Source organism: Bos grunniens, chromosome X, assembly GCF_055505025.1.
Source record: "Bos grunniens cultivar Pamir isolate PY7600 chromosome X, Bosgru_T2T1.0, whole genome shotgun sequence".
NCBI lineage: Eukaryota > Metazoa > Chordata > Mammalia > Artiodactyla > Bovidae > Bos > Bos grunniens.
In genome coordinates, this window is record NC_141194.1 from 127,088,084 (window position 1) to 127,107,523 (window position 19,440).

Consider the following 19,440-nt stretch of genomic DNA (forward strand, 5'->3'; position numbering starts at 1 on the left):
CAGTTTTCCTTATAACCTACTATGGCTTATATGCTTCAAAGAAAAGAAAAAAAAATTTAAATGACTAGAGACTCCAGGAAGACAGGTTGTAATTCACTTAAATTTCATTACATATTAATATGATTAGTGGTTTAAGCATACATTGACCCGTTTTAAAACGTTTTTCCGTTATAAAACTCAGCATAATTAAAGGTTTATAGTTTACTTATAATTTAAATCCATAACGCCCAGATCTCTTCCATACTTACGTTTTGTCTAATATGTTTGAAACACTAAGTAAAAAAGAGAAACTATGTAAAATCTGTGTAAAAAGGATTTTCTTTCCTGTAAACACTTCAACTTTGAGTCACCCAAGGAATCAAGATGTGATCCTGAGCAGCAAACAACTTTAAAGGTGGACGGAAGAATACTGGAGTGGGTTGCCATGTCCTCTTCCAGCGGATCTTCTTGACCCAGGGATGGAACCCATGTCTCTTACATCTCCTGCATTGGCAGATGGGTTCTTTACCACTAGTGAAAGCTTACCAGAAGGGGGGCTCAATTGGGGACTAGGTGAAGACCCCTGTTGGAATGCCTTTTTAGTGCCTAAGAGCAATTATATGGGCCTCCTCTTTGCTCCGGCGTCAAGGGAAACATTCCAAGTAGGAGCAACATCAGTTTGGTAACATCATAAGATCTGTATGGGGGCTATTACAGTGGCTGCAGTGGGGAGAGGGTAAATCCTTATGAGACTTACCATTCACATCAATTACCATCTTACCCAGACAGAACTGCATGCTCACTGGTTCCGGTTTTGTTCCCTGTGACTTCTGCACTGATGTTCTGCAGAACCGTGCTGGTCACCCTAACTTTGCCTCACTCTACCAGGAACTGCCCAACACCCCACAATATCTGAACATGTATTGTGGCTCTCATGTGGTAGGCAAAAGGATCACTTCACATAGGAAGGTGTCAGATTACCTACCACCTTTCTTACCTTAACCAGGGGAGAACTTCAATTCCGGCCTGGAGAACCCTCCCCCTGCCACCCACCACCTCTCATCAATGCCCAGATTACGGAGCCCAGAGTCCCACTCGGTACCTGGTGTGATGCACACCCAGAGCCATATCTTCATCAATCATGCTTGTAGTCATCACAAATAATAACATCTACAAGTGGGAGCTTTTTCAACATACATATCTTACTGAAAAACATAAGCATTTTACAAATGCTTCTGCCAGCTGAGTTTGTCTCCTCCAAAACACTTGGGAAAGGGCTTGCATGTATCTTTTCAAGCTAGCATTTTTCTTTTTCTTTTGTGATACGTACCCAGGAGTGGAATTGCTGGATCATATGGTAGCTCTATTTTTTTGTTTGTTTGTTTCTGAGGAACATCCATATTGTTTTCCATAGTGGCTGCACCAATTACATTTCCACCAGTGGTGTAGGAAGATTCATATTTCTTCACATTATTGTCAATACTTGTTACAGCTCTTCTTTTTCATAATGGCCATTCTAACAAGTGTGATGTGATATCACATTATCATTTTGATTTGCATTTCTCTGATGGTTAACAGCATAGTGCATCTTTTTTTTTCTATTTATTTTTAATTAAAAGATAATTGCTTTACAGAATTTTGTTGTTTTCAGTCAAACCTCAAAATGAATCAGCCATAGGTATATATATGTCCCTTACTTCTTGAACCTCCCTCCTATCTCCCTCCCCATCCCATCCCTCTACTCTAGGTTGTGGGTCTCAAACAGAGACCCTGTTTGATTTCCCTGAAACATACTGCAAATTCCCACTGCCTATCTATTTTACATATGGTAATTTAAGTTTCCATGTTACTCTCTCCATACATTTCACCCTCTTCTCCCCTCTCCCTGTGTCCATTAGTCTGTTCTCTATGTCTGTTTCTCCACTGCTGTCCTGCAAATAAATTGTTTGTTACCATCGTTCTAGATTTCGGGTATATGCATTCAGTTCAATCACTCAGTCGTGTCCGACTGTTTCCCAGCCCATGGACTGCAGCATGCCAGGCTTCCCTGTCCATCACCAACTCCCGGAGTTTACTCAAATTCATGTCCATTGAGTCGGTGATGCCATCCAACCATCTCATCCTCTGTCATCCCCTTCTCCTCCCGCCTTCAATCTTTCCCAGCATCAGGGTGTTTTCCAATGAGTCAGTTCTTTGCATCGGGTGGCCAAAGTATTGGAGTTTCAGCATCAGCATCAGTCAATGAATATTCAGGACTGAATTCCTTTAGGATTGACTGGTTAGATCTCCTTCCAGTCCAAGAGACTTTGAAGAGTCTCCTCCAACACCACAGTTCAAAAGCATCAATTCTTCAGCGCTCAGCTTTCTTTATAGTCCAACTCTCACATCCATACATGACTACTGGAAAAACCATAGCTTTGACTAGATGGACCTTTGTTGGCAAAGTAATGTCTCTGATTTTTAACATGCTGTCTAGGTTGGTCATAGATTTTCTTCCATGGAGCAAGCGTCTTTTAATTTCATGGCTGCAATCACCATCTGCAGTGATTTTGGAGCCCAAGAAAATAAAGTCTGTCACTGTGTCCATTGTTTCCCCATCTATTTGCCATGAAGTGATGGGACCAGATGCCATGAGCTTAGTTTCCTGTATGTTGAGTTTTAAGCCAGCTTTTTCTTTCTCCTCTTTCACTTCTACCAAGAGGCTCTTTAGTTCTTCCTCACTCTCTGCCATAAAGGTGGTGTCATCTGCATATCTGAGGTTATTGAGATTTCTCCCGGCAATCTTGATTCCAGCTTGTACTTCATCCAGCCTGGCATTTCTCATGATGTATTCTGCATAGAAGTTAAATAAGCAGGGTGACAAATAGAGCCTTGACATGCTCCTTTCCTGCTTTGGAACCAGTCTATTGTTCCATGTACAGTTCTAACTGTTGCTTCTTGACCTTGACCTTCTTGATATATGCATTAGTGTACGACATTTATTTTTCTCTTTCTACTTACTTCACTCTGATAGGCTCTAGTTTCATCCACCTCATTAGAACGGACTCAAATGCATTCCTTTTATGGCTGAGTAATATTCCATTGTGTATATGTACCACAACTTCTTTATCCATTCATCTGTCAATGGACATCTAGGTTGCTTCCATGTTCTAGCTATTGTAAATAGTGCTGCAATGAACAGTGGAGTACATGTGTCTTTTTCAATTTTGGTTTCCTCAGGGTATATGCCTCTGAGTTGTATTGTTTGGTCATACGGTGGTTTTATTCCTGGTTTTTTAAGTAATCTCCATACCATCTTCCATAGTGGCTGTATCAATTTACATTCCCACCAACAGCACAGGAGGGTTCCTTTTTCTCCAGGTTTATTGTTTGTAGACTTTTTGATGAGGGCCATTCTGACTAGTGTGAGGTGATATCTCATTGTAGTTTTGACTTGCATTTCTCTAATACTAAGTGATGTTGAGCATCTTCTCATGTACTTGTTAGCCATCTGTATGTCTTTGGAGAAATGTCTGTTTAGGTCTTCTCCCCACTTTTTGATTGGGTTGTTTGTTTTTCTGGTATTGAGTTGTATGAGCTGCTTATATATTTTGCAAATTAATCCTCTGTCAGTTGTTTCATTTGCTATTATTTTCTCCCATTCTGAAGGTTGTCTTTTCACCTTGTTTATAGTTTCCTTTGCTGTGCAAAAGCTTTTAAGTTTAATTAGGTCCCATTTGTTTACTCTTGTTTTTATTTCTATTACTCTAGGTGGTGGATCATAGAGGATCTTGCTTTGATTTATGTCATCAAGTGTTCTGCCTGTGTTTTCCTCTAAGAGTTTTATAGTTTCTGGTCTTACATGTATGTCTTTAATCCTTTTTGAGTTTATCTTTGTGTGTGGTGTTAGGAAGTGTTCTAATTTCATTCTGTACATGTAGCTGTCTAGTTTTCCCAGCACCACTTATTGAAGAGGCTATCTTTGCCCCATTGTATATTCTTACCTGCTTTGTCAAAAATGAGGTATGGATAGACGCATGAATTTATTTCTGGATCTTTTTCCATTGGTCTATATTTCTGTTTTTGTGCCAGTACCATGCTGTCTTGATGACTGTAGCTTTGTAGTATTATCTGAAGTCAGGAAGGGTGATTCCTCCAGCTCCATTCTTCTCTCCCAAGACCACTTTGGCTATTCGGGGTCTTTTGTGTTTCCAAATGAATTGTGAAATTTTTGTTCTAGTTCTGTGAAAAATGCCATTGGTAATTCGATAGGGATCACATTGAATCTGTATATTGCTTCTGGTAGTATAGTCATTTTCACAATATTGATTCTTCCTACCCAGGAACATGGAATATCTCTCCACCTGTTTTTTTAATCTTTGATTTCTTTCATCAGTGTCTTATAATTTTCTGTATACAGGATACAGTTCTTTTGTCTCCTTGGGTAGGTTTATTCCTATATATTTTATTCTTTTTGTTGCAATGGTGAATAGGATTCATTCCTTAATTTCTTTTCCTGATTTTTCATTGTTAGTGTATAGGGATGCAAGTGATTTCTGTGTATTGATTTTGTATCCTGCAACATTGCTAAATTCACTGATTATCTCTAGTAATTTTCTGATAGTATCTTTAAGGTTTTCTATGTATAGTATCATGTCATCTGCAAACAGTGAGAGCTTTACTTCTTCTTTTCCAGTCTGGATTCCTTTTATTTCTTTTTCTTCTCTGATTGCTGTAGCTAGGACTTCCAAAACTATGTTGAATAATAGTGGTGAGAGCATCTTTTAATGTACCTGTTGGCCATCTGGGCTTCCCTAGTGGCTCAGAAGTAAAGAATCTGCCTGCGATGTGAGAGACCTGGGTTTGATCCTTAGGATGGGATGATCCGCTGGAGAAGGGAATGGCAACCCACTCCAGTATTCTTGCCTGGAGAAGTCCATGGACAGAGAAGCCTGGCCAGCTACAGTCCATGGAGTCTGCAAAGAGTCAGACACAAGTGAGTGAGTAACACTGGTCATCTGTATGTCTTTGGGAAAATTTCTATTCGGATCCTCTGCCCAGTTTTAATGGCACTATTCACTTTTCTGCTCTTGAGTTGTATGAGGTTTTTACATATTCTATTTCTTCCTTCAGGTGATCTTCCCTACCCAGGGGTCAAATCTGGATCTCCTGAGTTGCAGGCAGATTCTTTACCATCTGAGCCACCAGGGAAGTTCCCATATTTTTTTTGGATATTAGCCCCTTATCAGATACATGACATGCAAGTATTTTGACCCATTTAATAGTTGCCTTTTCATTTCATTGATGGTTTCCTTTGCTGGGCAGAGGCCTTTTAGTTTAATATAGCCCTGCTTGCTTATTTTTTGCTTTTGTTCCTTTGATTTTGGTGTCAGAACCTCCTGACTTCTTCTGTGACCATGCATAGGAGCATACCAATCACTCTAATTCTGCCTTACCTTAGCAGGGTCAGGAGATTTCCTTAAACATTCTTATAGTCCTCAAATATGTATGTGTGGCCTTTGTGTTGTGGCCCAAAGGATAATTTCTTATAGGGATCTATTTATTTACTTACTCTCTTTCTTTCCTTAATGAATTGTTAAGCCTCAGAAATCACCAGTTACGCAGGGCAGCTTGAGAGACCTGGTATCTCACAGTGGGGCATTTAGTCATCTAGTATCAGGGAGGCAATGAAAAGATGAAGAGAGCATGCTGTTCCTCTAGTATATGCCAGGAAGACTGTCATCTATTGGCTTGGCATAGGCTTCTTACAGCCACCTGATATGCCCTACAGCACCATCACACAGCACACCACATGGCCTAGTACACTCACTTGCATTGGCTGGAGTCACCTGCAAAAGTTTCTTTTCCTATAAGGCTGTGTATTGTTCATGGACCTAGAAACTGAAAACATTATTCCTGCATCGAGGATGTCTGAATTATCTTACAAGCCAATAAAATGGAGGAATACAACAGATCCAAAAATTGCTTATTTAGTGTTATTCATAAGGCCTTCCAGTTCACCTTTGAAAGCAATTTCCTGCACATACTCATATAGGGTTGATTTTGAATTAATTGCATGGTGGTAGGAAAGAGACGGAGAAGGCAATGGCACCTCACTCCAGTACTCTTGCCTGGAAAATCCCATGGGCAGAGGAGCCTGGTAGGCTGCAGTCCATGGGGTCGCTGAGGGTTGGGCACAACTGAGCGACTTCACTTTCCTGCATTGGAGAAGGAAATGGCAACCCACTCCAATGTTCTTGCCTGGAGAATCCCAGGGATGGGGGAGCCTGGTGGGCTGCCATCTGAGGGGTCACACAGAGTCTGACACGACTGAAGTGACTTAGCAGCAGCAGCAGGAAAGAGAAGGGGGCAGAGATCAATTCTGATTGTGTATGGGTTGATACTTATTGCTCATAGATGATGAGAACATGCAGTATCTCTGTATTATTTTTCAACTTCCATGTGTTTTGATCATTGTCATGAAGTTTGTGAAATGCAATCTGTTTGGCGAGAAGCTACAAGTGCAGGCCCTGGTGCACATGAAGTGCTCTTTTACCTCATTAGTCTCTGGAGAGCAAGAAAACAAACCTCACAGTGCACAATGTGCATCAGCGAGACGGGGTCAGAGGTGCTCTGGAGATGCAGTTTCATCCTAAACTTTGGGATTTGTTGAAAGATATTGAGAGAAGAATGGGATGGCTATATTTATGAACCATGTTATCTAGGAGAAGGAGGGTGAACTTGGCATTGGTTGGGGTGGGGCTGAAAACCTGGGAATGGGTAGACAGTGACAGGAAACTTGTAGAGAGTCAACAGCAACATAAGTTGTATCTAAACCGAAGCAAGGCTGATGGGGGATGGATTCAAGAAACAACAGGAAGTAGAGTCTTGCTAACTGGATGCATGAGGGAGAAGGACACAGCCAGTAAAGAGACGACTCCTGATTTTGGAGTGGATGGTGGTGACACCACACAAGATAGGGAACCAAAAAAGAAAAGAAGGGTATTTTGGGTTTTTAGAAAAGACAAATTCAACTTGGAACAGTTGGCTATGAACATTTGAGTGTGCCAAAAGCAGCTAGATCTCTGATGTGAATCTGCTTGGTTACCACTAAGGGTTGGTTCTTGATATTGCAGGGTAATGAACTCATTTTTGCAAGAGTCAAAAATTAAGATATACTCACCAGAGACTGATCTACAAGCTAGAATGCCAATCAGAACTACAGTGGGAACTATAATGGTCAGGGTAAAATACCAACACGAATTAGAAAGCAGAAAGTATTCTTGAGGGAAAGTGATGCCAGAACAGATGTATTTTAACTGGGGACCTCAGAAGCCCCAGGTGAAAAATAATAGTCTGCAGTTCCATAAATCTTCCAGAGGAAAACAATGTGGTTGACTTTGCAGGTTTAAGTCCTCTGTGGCATAAAAGGCTGAGCAAATCCGTATGCTCCATGGAGCACACAGGTGATGGAAAAGCATAGATAGGGATTGGTGGAGGCAGAGGGCAGAACCGAGGGAGGGCAGGAATCTAGCGGAGCTCTCAGCCTTCAGTTGCCCTCCCAGCGGCCCCACTCCCCGAACCCAGAAGGAGAGGTAGTAGTACCAACTGGCTTGCTCCTTTGGCTGTGGGAGGCCAAAGGTTCAGGTACACCAAAGAGACAGCAGGGGGAGGCTGTGAGGGGGTTTCAGCTGTAGGACACCCTGAAAGTCGCAGGGTGGCTTTGTCTTTCCCAAATCCAGGGAAGGTTGATGAATAGAATCCCTTCCATTTCCTGTTTTCTTTTTTCTTCCTTTGGATCTCGGCTACCCACTCTGTGCAGCTGAGGGCAAGCAGATGAGAACTGGGTGAAGGAGCTACAGATGAGGCGGAAGGAGTGAGTTGTTTCCAGATGGTGTGCAGTGGGGGCGCCCCCGCAGCCGGGTTCACACAGAAGTTGCCGCCCACCGAACCCGTCCCAGGACGAGCCAGGCCCTTACCCATGCTCGCGGCCACACTGGACCCACGACAGTCGCCAGGTGGGTGCTACCCACGCCAATTTGACCAGTCACGAAGCTGAGGCTCAGAAAGGCCGAGTGGCCTGCCCTGGTTAAGTGGTAGAGCTGCTGTGTCTAAATAGAGAGTTTATGACCTTGACCTTGACGCGGTGCTCCGTTTTGACGTCCTGAGACTAAGCAGCTCTTCTGACCAGCTCAGAATCAAGCTGATCACTAACGAAGACGGGTCCTCATGGATAGACCGCTTCTGCGTGTCAGCCACTGTGCTCAGTGTCCACTGATTGATGTGATGTGAATTGCCAACACAACACCCCCTGGTTTTCTGATATAATTCAAAGAATCCACCAGTAGATGGCGCAGCTCCACTGGGTTTTCGAGTTATAGGAGGCTCTGCACACTCACGTTGACATATATTACTCCCACTCCCTTCGTGTGTCCCAAGGCCTCTCTTCTCTTTCTTATCTTGCCCTTATCAAAACTGGCTGTGCACGGATGACTGTCCCTGTCGCTGAAGGCCTTGGCAACACAACACCTTTAGAGCTTTCTGATGTAGTTCAAGGGATCAACCAGCAGGTGGCGATGCTCCACTCAGAAATCGGAAGAATGTAATCGGTTCCTGCTGCTGCTGCTAAGTCGCTTCAGTCGTGTCCGACTCTGTGCGACCCCATAGATGGCAGCCCACCAGGCCCCGCCGTCCCTGGGATTCTCCAGGCAAGAACACTGGAGTGGGTTGCCATTTCCTTCTCCAATGCATGACAGTGAAAAGTGAAAGTGAAGTCGCTCAGTCGTGTCCGACTCTTAGCGACCCCATGGACTGCAGCCTACCAGGCTCCTCCGTCCATGGGATTTTCCAGGCAAGAGTACTGGTGTGGGGTGCCATTGCGGTTCCTAAGTTATTTATTTTGGCTGTGCTGGGTCTTTTCTCTGGCTACAGCGAGCCAGGGCTACTCTTGGTTTCAGTACGTGGGCTTTTCATTGCCGTGGCTTCTCTTGTTTCGAAGCACAGGCTCTAGGGCCAGAAGGCTTCAACGGTTGTGGCTACCTGGCTTCGTTGCTCTGTGGCAAGTGGGATCTTCCTGGACCAGAGATGGAAGCCTTGTGCAGTGAACTGGCAGGATAATTCTCAACCACTGAACCATCAAGGGAGCACTGGAAGGTGAAATCTTAACTGCTGGATAACCAAGGAAGTCTCACAAGTCATGGATTTAGATGCAAGGACATATGACAGGGGCTTGGTTGCAGAAACAAGACATGAACTTGTCCCCTGGGACCAGAGGGGAATCTGCCACAGGGTGCAACTGATCAGAATCGTGCAGAAAAGCCTGAGCTGAAAGTCAGGAAACCTGGATGCTAATCTTGGCTCTCCCACCCATTAGTTTTGTGGTTTTGGGTACATCACTGTATGTCCTTTTTCAGTTCATTTAAAATACAGTTTACTTATGTCAACCTCTCGACTCTCAAGATATCAGGGAGTAGTGCTTTCAAACTCTAATCACCAGTTATTATGAAAGTGTAAGTCCTAATTCAATACGCCTGTGGTGGAGGCCTCAGAGTGACAAGTTCCCAGGTGATACTGATGCTGCTGGTCCCTGGACCACACTTTGAGTAGCAGGCAAGCGTCCACTACAGAAGTGGCTCAAGGGCGCTCTCTGCTGGTGTGGAGGCCAGAGGCAGGACTCTAGTCACCAGCCCCTCCCCAGCTTCAGCAAGAGCAGCTTGTCTTTTGATGTCCTGAGACTGAGCAGCTCTTCTGACCAGCTCTGAATCGAGCTGATCACTAACAAAGATGGGGTCTTGTGTACAGACCACTTCCATGAGTCAGTCACCGTGCTCACTGTTCAGTGATTGATGTGTACTGGTTCACATGTTCCTCAGAGAACCATGGAATTACTCACCATCTCGCAGATGAAGTGAACGACAGAGAATCTGAATGTGCTCAGTCGCTCAGTCCTGTCTTACCCTTTATGACCCCCCATGGACCATAGCCCGCCAGGCTCCTCTGTCCTTGAAATTCTCCAGGCAAGAATGCTGAAGTGGGTAGCCATTCCGTTCTCCAGAGGATTTTCCTGACCCAGGGATCGAACCCGCCTCTCAAGCGGGTTTCAAGCAGATTCTTTACCACTCAGCCACCAGGGAAGCCCAGAGAGTCTGAAGGACCTGGCCAAAGTGACTCCAGTCAAGAGTCTGGGTTCGAACCCAGCTAGTTTCCCCTCCCAAGTCTGCTCCAAGCACCACGTGCCTGGTGTATAAGAGGTAATGACAATTTCCAGTACTGCTGGTGTTCTGAAAAGTCCCTGGTGACTTAAGGGGGTACCCTGCATCCCAGATGTATTTGCAAATCTTGTGGTGTGCATAGAAATCTGAAGCACATAGTCAGTTCATAGATTCTTATTTGCTCAAGATCTTGCACCTCCTATAACTTGAAAACCTGTATATCTCGTCCTCATGGTTTGTTCATTACAGAAAGCAAATTCTGCCAAAACTTGGTGAAGGCTCCATGCTCCAGTCCAAGGCTGGCCAGAGCTGGTGGATCCCTTGAACTATATCAGAAAACCCAGTGGGTATTTTGTGACCAAGAACTTCATTGACAGAAGCAGTCATGCATATACAGTCAGCTTTGTTTTTTAAATTGTAGTACAGCTGATATACAATATTGTGTTAGTTTTAGGAGCACAGCAAAGTGATTCGGTTTTATATACGTATATTCTTTTTAAAATTTTTCTGAGTTATTAGAAAATAGTGAATATCGTTCCCTATGCTTTACAGTAAGTCCTTGTTTATTTTATATATAGTAGTGTGTATATGGGAGAAGGCGATGGCACCCCACTCCAGTACTCTTGCCTGGAAAATCCCATGGATGGAGGAGCCTAGTAGGCTGCAGTCCATGGGGTCAAGAAGAGTCGGACACGACTGAGCGACTTCACTTTCACTTTTCACTGTCATGCATTGGAGAAGGAAATGGCAACCCACTCCAGTGTTCTTGCCTAGAGAATCCCAGGGACGGCAGGGCCTGGTGGGCTGCCATCTATGGGGTCGCACAGAGTCGGACACGACTGAAGTGACTTAGCAGCAGCAGCAGTGTGTATACGTTAATACCATACTCCTAATTTATCAAGGGTTTAATTTCCAAAATATACAAACAAATCAGGAAACTCAATATAAGAAAATGAAAAAAATGGGCAGAAAAGGTAAACAGACATTTCTAAAAAAAACGACATAGATGCTAAGGGGATGAGAAGAGAGGTCTTGGGGCACAGAAAGGGAGTGGGAGGAATGGGTGTCAAGATGAGGTTGTAGAGCCTCTGCTTTAGCTATGACTGGGATTCCCAGGGTGACAGAGACTGGCTTTCTGTTAAATTTGACCTTGCAGTAAAGGCGCCCGGCAAGGCAAGGTCAAACTGCAGTATTTCGCAGGTGGCATGTACATGGAGATTTGCCATCATCATGAAGTCATAGAAAATGAGAAAACAGAAACATAGAGAAAATAGTCTACTGGTCTCAAACTATCAAAAAGAACTGAGAAGTTGCTTCCCTGGGGCCTGCACTACTGTGCCTGTAGGCCAGGAAACGGGTGCAGGGAGGCACGGTGCCATGCCCACATGCCCAGAGCTGGTGATCTGTGGAGCTGGAACCCACCCGGCCTTTCATTCCTGGACTGGGGCTCTGCCCTCTGTACTCCTGGGTGCAAAACCCTGTTGTAGAGAGAGGTAGGAAAAGCAGGATGGAGAACACTCCACGGGGTCTGGGTTAAGGATGTGCACAACATCTGAATAAAAAATGCTTTAAAAAGTGCTCTGATCTGCCGTGGTATTCACCTGGAAACAACTTTCGATAAGACTTTCCAGAAAAATTGCCTCGAGAACATCGATGGAATTACCTTCCAGTTGTGTCTGGGGCATTCATTGGAATTCCTGCCACATGTGTCCTGACATTTCTTTTTAATCTGCACCATGTAAAAATGCAATCTTTGGCTGCCAGTCTCTGGGAACTGGGAAAGTCACCTATGGCTCTGCTGCTCCGGGTGGCCAGGCTGCTCTGAGTTAACCTTGGACCTGGAGCTGGCCATAGCAACGACACCCCAGATTACTTCCTGGGTACACGAGGGGTCGCATTCCTCCTGACTGAACCCTCCCATGAGCCCTGCACCTATTATGCTCTCACATGGTCTGTGTGGGCTCCTCTGTCTGGTCCATGGGTTCAGTGCTCAGGGCCTACTTTGGGGTCGGGCATGGAGAGGAGCCCAGGAAATATGTCTTGCCAAATGAGCGGCTCAGGGTCTCTGAAGAATCGCCTTCCCTGAGGCCCTCTGGGTGCCACTGTGACCCCATTATCAGGGTGAATGTTAATGAGCTACAGGGGATGTGTGGCATAAATTGGGGTGTGGGAGGCAGGGGAAGGAGGGATTCCTGAGGAGACCTCGGATTTCTGGGTAAGGGGTGTTGTGGGTGGATGAGCAGTGGCGGTTGCTGCAGATGGACCCTGTGGTGGCCACAGAGAGGGAGGGCTGTCATGGCAGCCACTGAGGGAAGCCTCGAGAAGGGCTTGGTGACCAGGCAAGGGAGAAGCTGGCCTGAGGTAGCCTTGGGGACTGCTCTGCAGAAGAGGCAGAGGCTCCCAGGTTCAGCCTGGTTCCCAGTGCTGAGGTGGAACACAGCCTCAAGATAATCAGGAGCTTCTGCCACTGTCAGCGGGGCAGTGGGGAGTGAGATTGTCTCTGAGTGCACAGGGTTGGGGGGGGATACCCAGTGCCTTGGTGGGGAGCTGTGGCCCATGGAGGCCTACTGTTTGTGGAGGTTGGGAAAGTCGGTCATAGGCCCCAGGAGGCGCTCTGGCCAGAGGGGAAGCCCCACCATGCTGGCTTTCATGGGTAGGCACTGTCTGGGCATCTTCCTCCTGCCTGGTTGGGTGTGGGGGGCAGCAGAAGGGCCAGAATGGGCCTCCCTGGAGGGGCTGGGCAAGTGGGTGCAGGGAGCTGAGAGCTGGACGGGGTGCAGGGTGCAGGCTCAGAAGCAGCCTCAGGCCCAGGAAAATCATGGGTGCCAAGAAGGAGACCCAGAGGCAGCGAGAACACTGGACCAGAAGCCACAGGCTGTGCCTGGGCCCAGATGCTGAGTCAGCCCTTAGCTCAGGGTGGTGGAAGTGAAGGAGCAGAGCAGGAGGTGGCAGGAAGACACAGCAGGAGAGGTCTGGCTGAGACCAGAGGCTGAGGCTAAGGAGGGAGAGCAAACAATCATCTCTTGGGGGTGCAGAGGGTGCCCAGATAAGGGCTGGGGAGGCTGTGTGCTCTTCCTCCCTGCCTGGGTAGGTGAATGCAGGTGTGGAGGTGGGGTCTGAGCTGGATCCTGGTCTAAGGGTGGGCAGAGTCAGGAGGCAGACAGGGAGGATGGGGAGCAGAGAATGAGTCCCTCCAGTGTGGTGACAGGACCCTCAGGGAATGTCAGGGCCAGGCCTTAAGATCTGCCAGTAGCTCAGAGCCTTGGTCCTGTCGTGGGACTCTGCTTAAGCACAGGTCTCAGCCACCCCACGACCTGACGTTTCTGTTTCTGTGCGCAGAAGAGGGCCCTACCGTCCTTCCTCTGAGGTGGGTGCTGTGCTTCTCTGCAGGCCTCCCTCCCACAGCCTCTGACCACCACCCCCGCTCCCTCTGCAGCAGTCTCGGAGTCCCCACCCTGGGCCCTGTGATGGGACAGCTTGAGTCTAAGGTGGAGGGAAGGGAAGCTGGTCTCTGGTCCCCAACATTGATCTTCTTCAAAACGAGCACCAACCTGGCTGCCAGGGAAGCGATGGGTCCCTGCCACCTGCTGCTGCAGAGGGGCCTCCGGGTGACACAAAGTGATCTGCAGACGGTCCATTTCACCTCACCTACCCCAGCCCATCCTTGGGGTTCAACTGAATTAAGTGCTTTCTAACACCAGGCTTTAAAATAAAGAAAACGCTTAGCTGTATGGTTATTCAAATAGTTTGTAAATGGGACAAACTGGGACAATCGCTTCATCTTAGGCCAGGCCTGTGCTGCTGACTTCTCATCATGGGAGCAGCGCTCCAAGTCAAGTCCTGTCTCAGAGCATCTTCTGAACAGGCCACCATCCCTGCCATGACCCCACCCACTTATAGCCCTCAGGATGCTCCCCTGCCCCAGCTTCTGGCCGCCAGAGTAGGGTGAGCTCACCCCCAGCCCCCCTCCTCCAAGGGGGCACCACACCAGAAACAAGAGGCCTCCAGTTTTCATTTTATTCAATTCAAAGAATATTTTTTATTAACTTAGACAGACACAAGATGTGACAACACTGGAAACAAGAACATTTCTCTGACCAGACTGCGCTGACTGGTGCAGAGTTCATCACACACAGAAAAGGAGCAGTGGTCTTATTCAAGTCAGTGATTGTGTGTAAGCTCCACTGCCTGAAAACCAGACTGCAAATAAAGTGCAAAGAGAGCAGCAGGGGCCCAGTCGGGAGATGAGGAAGAGGCGGGACAGCAGAAGCAGCGAACGACTCAAGATCAAAACGGTAAGAAGAGCAGTGGCAGGAGCACGTGCTGAGGACGTGTCCCCGCCCCTCCCACGGCCAACATCTTTGGGGGCGGACAGCCCCAGCCAGGGCCCCACAAGGAGCGGGGATTCTCTGCAGGTGACGAGGGGTCTCTGAGCCCGGGGCCCCTGAATCTCCAACATACTTTATCCACTTTGGGAAGCAGCCTCCCAGGGCCCAGGCAGCTCCAACAGAGCCACGAGCCCGGGAAGGACAGGGAGCCCGTCCTGCACTGCACACCAGCTAAACAGCTCTGCACCCTCTGCAGCGCATAGTCACTTGTGTGTGCACAAGCAATCACACACTTGTGCACAGACACACACCCATTCACAAATGCACACTGACACGTGTATTCACACACACACACACTCACATCCGCACATTCACACACAAACATCTGTGCATTCATGCATCTGTACTCATACCCACACACTCATCCACACACCCCCTCACACACTCACACACTCAAGCCCTCATGCATGTGCATACATACTCGCACATACATGCCTACACACATCCCACACTCACACATGCACTCAACATGCACACTCACACACACATTCACACACAGGCATGCACATATTAAGTAAAGACCCTCCCTAGTGCCCTCCTCAGGCCCTCTTAGGCTGGCCCAGGAAGAGGCTGCAGCTGGGGATCCAGTCACCCAGAGGGTGAGATCCAAACTTGAAAAGGGCCCATTTATGCATCAGCCCCAAGGAGGCCCCTGGTCCTCCGCTCCTCTCCTCCCCTGCAGCCCAAGTCACAGTCTCTCAGAACTCCAGGGATGCAGTCCAAAGGCTGGCAGTCTCCCGGAAGTGGTCCTGGAGGGACACAGTTGGGGTGGAGGAGGGGCCACCAGGACCAGGGGTTTCCAGGCAACTTGGCACAAGGGAGGAAGCCATCAGCGCCCTTCCGTCTGTGGGAATCTGCGGGGGGCATGTGGTAGCCTGGGTGCAGCCTCAGGCCTCAGGGTGAGGCAGGCAGAGCTCTTCAGCCGGGCCCTGGGTGGCTGAGAAGGGCACATGGTGTGAGGCTCAGCCCCTCTGTCCCAGGGGCAACCAGGCTGCTGTGGTTCTTAGTCCCAGGAACTGAGGACCAGGACCGCAAGCAATCAGTGAGGGGGCAGATGTGGATGTGGGATGGGGGTGAGGGCCAGGGCCTCTCCCGGCTCCCCTCAGTGCCGCTCCTGGTGCACCAGTCAGCAGCACAGCCAGGACCGCTGCAGGCCCATCCAGAGCAGATGCTCCTGTGTGATCCTAGCAGGAGGGGCAGCCTGGAGACAGAGACATGGGGTCATGCGTGGGTCTCAGCTCCACCCCACCCACTTGTATCCCTTCCCTCCTATTACACTCGGCCCCAGGAGCCAGCCAACACTCCTACCCAAACTGACAGGCCTGTGCCACTCAACACCAAGGAACCCCTGGTTAAGCCTTGCGTGGGGCTTGGGTTGGGGTGGGAAGGCCTGACTGTGTGTGAATACCTTGCTCCCCAGGGGTTCTGGGACTCATCTCTCCTGTGACCATCTCAGCTTAGACTGTCCCCTGGTTCTTCCCCGTGACTTGCCATACACCCCACCTTCCCTGCCACGGGCCTTTCTCTCTAGGTCCCTTGGGAGCCTGTGCTCCCTTCCCCCAACCCACTGTGCCAGGTCTCCCAGAGACTGGGGGGCAGGTGGGGAATTCAGGCCCGGAGGCAGGTTCAGCTCCCCCACTTCTGATCTATGTGACAAGGGCAAATGTCTCCCTTCCCAGAGCCCAGCAGGTGGGGAGAATAGAGCTCCACCAGAGTGTCTCTAGCACCATCCTTCCTCCCTCATGCCAGTACTGGATCACCAGGCCACCCCTCCCCTTGGGCTCTCCACCTGGAAGGCCCTGCCTCTCCTCGAGGGGTCAGTCCCTTCTCTCGGGCGCTCCCCAGGCAACTCTAGGGGCAGGGGTGCCCCAGGCAGGGATTTGATTCTCTTGACCACAGAAGGGGCAGTTCACCTTCTATAACACCAGTTCTTACAAGAAAAACATTGGGACTTGAGAGTTGCCTCCTCACCCAAAGACATCCCTGTCTCCCCAACTGTCGCCTACCCTACAAGCCTCTTCTCCATCTGCTCTCCCATCCCAGCCTGACAGCTGCCCTCCACTCAAGGAGACCCCCACTTTCCCAAATCCTTTGGGACACAGGGGCTGCTGGAGGCTGTCCAGGACTGGAGCAGCGCATTCTGTAGCACCAGGAAGGCACTGATAGGAGGTGGAGGGAGCGTGGCTGAGATGGGGCAGGGCTGGGAGGAACACGTCTTTCCCTCTTCCCTGTCCCCTGATGCAAAGCTTTGGAGGGTGGATAGGAGCAAGATAGACAGCAGGAGCAGGCAGAGAGCAGTCCCAGAGACCCGCCAGGAGGAAGTCTTATGAAGGGCTGAGAAAGAGACAGACCTGGGCTTGGGCCAAGAACACAACCATCCGTCCAGGCTGCCTCTCGAGGGGTGGAGGACAAGGGGGCCAGCATCCGCTCTCTTCCAGAGCTTTCCGGGCCTCTCCAGGGCCATTTCCCTCTATTCCCCTGTGTTCAGGCGACACTACCGTGGCCGTGGGCCGAGGTGATGGGGTGACCCTCGGAGATGCCCAGGCAGCTGCCCCTCATCCCCATCTTGGATATATGACAAGGGAGTCCAGAGGGCCTGCATGCACCCTGCCTTGCCTGCTCTCGGCCAGGCAGCTTTCCAGGCGGGTTTCCTCAAGTCCCTTCCTCATCTCCCCAAGCCACCCAGCAGCCTGGACATCTAGATGTCATGGCGACCACCTCCCTCCAGCCCGCAAGTCCAACCTCTGGCCTCCTACCTTTTCGGTCGGGGTCAGTTATTCATGTTCCTACTGAAGAATTTCTTCCTTCTGCTCCCCCCTTCGGCCAAAGTGAGGCAACAGGTCGGCTGCACTCAGATACTTTTCTCGAGTTCGATGCAAAGGGCCCGTTTTGAGAGTTTCAGTGCAGTTCGTCACCGGCCGCGAAGTGGCTGGCCAGAGCCAGGGCTCGGTGGCTGTGTCCTCGGCGGAGGTCTAGGGCTCAGAGGCCTGATCCGCTCCTTCCTCGTCCCCCGGAGCGTCCCGGCGGCCCCCGGCCCAGTGATCCTTCATGCTGATGCCCCTGCCGTCGCGGCCGGGCGGAGGTGGTAGCGGGCGTTCACTCGATCCTCACCTGCAGGCGCACGTTGAGCATCACCGAGGCCACGATGTAGAAATAGGGGAAGTTCATGCGCAGACGCTAAGCCAGGTCGAAGAAGGTGATCAAGGTGCGCGTTGAGCCCCTTGAAGAAGGCACCGTACGAGCTGCGGATCGCGGCTGAGCGCGCCAGCCGCACTGCCACGCCCGACAGGGCCGCTGCCGCCGCCGCCGCAGACAAAGCCCCCGACGCCGCCATGGGCCCGGGCCGGCGCGGGCCCCGCGGACCGACCGCAGCACGAGCTGGCGGACAGGTGGACGCGAGGCCTGGAGCCGCTGGCCAACAGCAGTCGCTTCCCACCCCGCCCTGTTCCGCCGCGCCCCGCCTTCAGTCTCCCCTCAGGGGCTGGGCTCCCGATGACTCCTCCGCCACAGCCAAGGCCCCACCTGAGCTGCCTAGGGACAGCTCCGCCCCCTCGCCTGCACGCACATTGGCGACCGCCTGCGCAGCTCCGCCCCTAGCATGGCCCTGCCCCTTGTCCGGTACCACAGAGCTGCTGCCAACGACTCAGCCCAAACCCCGGTACCTGCCCCTCCGAAAAGCCCCGCCTCCTCCCGGACTCCCAAGAGAGCCGGAGGGCCTGAAAGCTTTTTTTGTCAAGTGCTGCCCTCCTGGGATCCTTTTGCAGAATGCGCTATTCTGCAAGGAAGGCCCACCCGGAGCTCTTTATCCGTTTACACCATCCCCTTTCCCTCACTGTCTCCGCAGAAAATCTGGCCAGCTAGCCACTGCACTTTTAATTCATGTTTTTTTCTGGTAACTCTGCACTGTGGAATTTCACCAAACCTACATGCTCATTTTCCCCCCGTTCATGTGTATTTCGTGAATGCTCCTTTACCCCCATTGTCCTTACCTTTCATCCCATGGTGATTTCTATGCACTCCTCTTAGTCTGTCTTTGCCCTGGATGCTGCGCAAGGTCTTCTCAGCTGTACATTTGCCCTCATTCATTGCTGTTTATCTGCTCTTGGGTTTTAAAGCCATTTCGTGGTTTCACCTAATGTTTATCTAAACCAAATCCAATTCAAAGTCCATGACATTTTCAGAATTATTGAAATGTGCTTGCTTCATTGTAGTCAGGACTTTTAAAAAGCCGTCTGCAAAAGTTGATTCATGAAGATTTCATCCCAGTTTTCACAAGGAGGGCTGGCCTAAGTTAATACCTTACTAATTCCTCTCAGAATGCCTGTTCAGTCATACTGAATATCTCTGTGACATCTGTATAAATGTTTAAGAAACCCAGCAGATTCATATACACTGATTGAGCAGTTGTCCTGGAGAAGAGAGAGTTTGAGAGGCACTAGGTTATTGGATCACAATATAACCATGCATGAATATGAATGCATAAAAAAATCAGGGTAGATAAATGTCACATTATTGAACATCATTTACTCTGGTTAAGGAAGTAGGAAGAAAGACATACTTTTTGTTTTTCGTGTATATGTATGTATATCCATTTGTGTATCTGTAACTATTACTTGTATAATACAACAAAAATATTTGAAACAGAAGGGGCCACATGAATATAGATTTAAGCTACATAGAAACCTTTTTTTTTTTTTTTTTCCTAGACTGGATCCTGCCTCATTCATGTGCAGAGCCTGTTCCCTCCAATCATTTCTGAAACCTCTTCTTGGCCACATCTCATTTATCTTTAGCATTTTATTTTGAAATAATTATAGACTCAGGGAAGTTGCAGAAATAGCACAAAAAAGACCTTGTGCCTTTTACCCACGTACCCCAATGGT

General features: G+C 49.0%; 1 pseudogene; it reads right to left on the reverse strand.

The window, feature by feature from the left end:
* Positions 1–17,040: 17,040 nt before the first annotated feature.
* Positions 17,041–18,106, reverse strand: LOC147341353 (small integral membrane protein 10-like protein 2A; annotated as a pseudogene).
* Between the last annotated feature and the right edge of the window lie 1,334 nt (positions 18,107–19,440).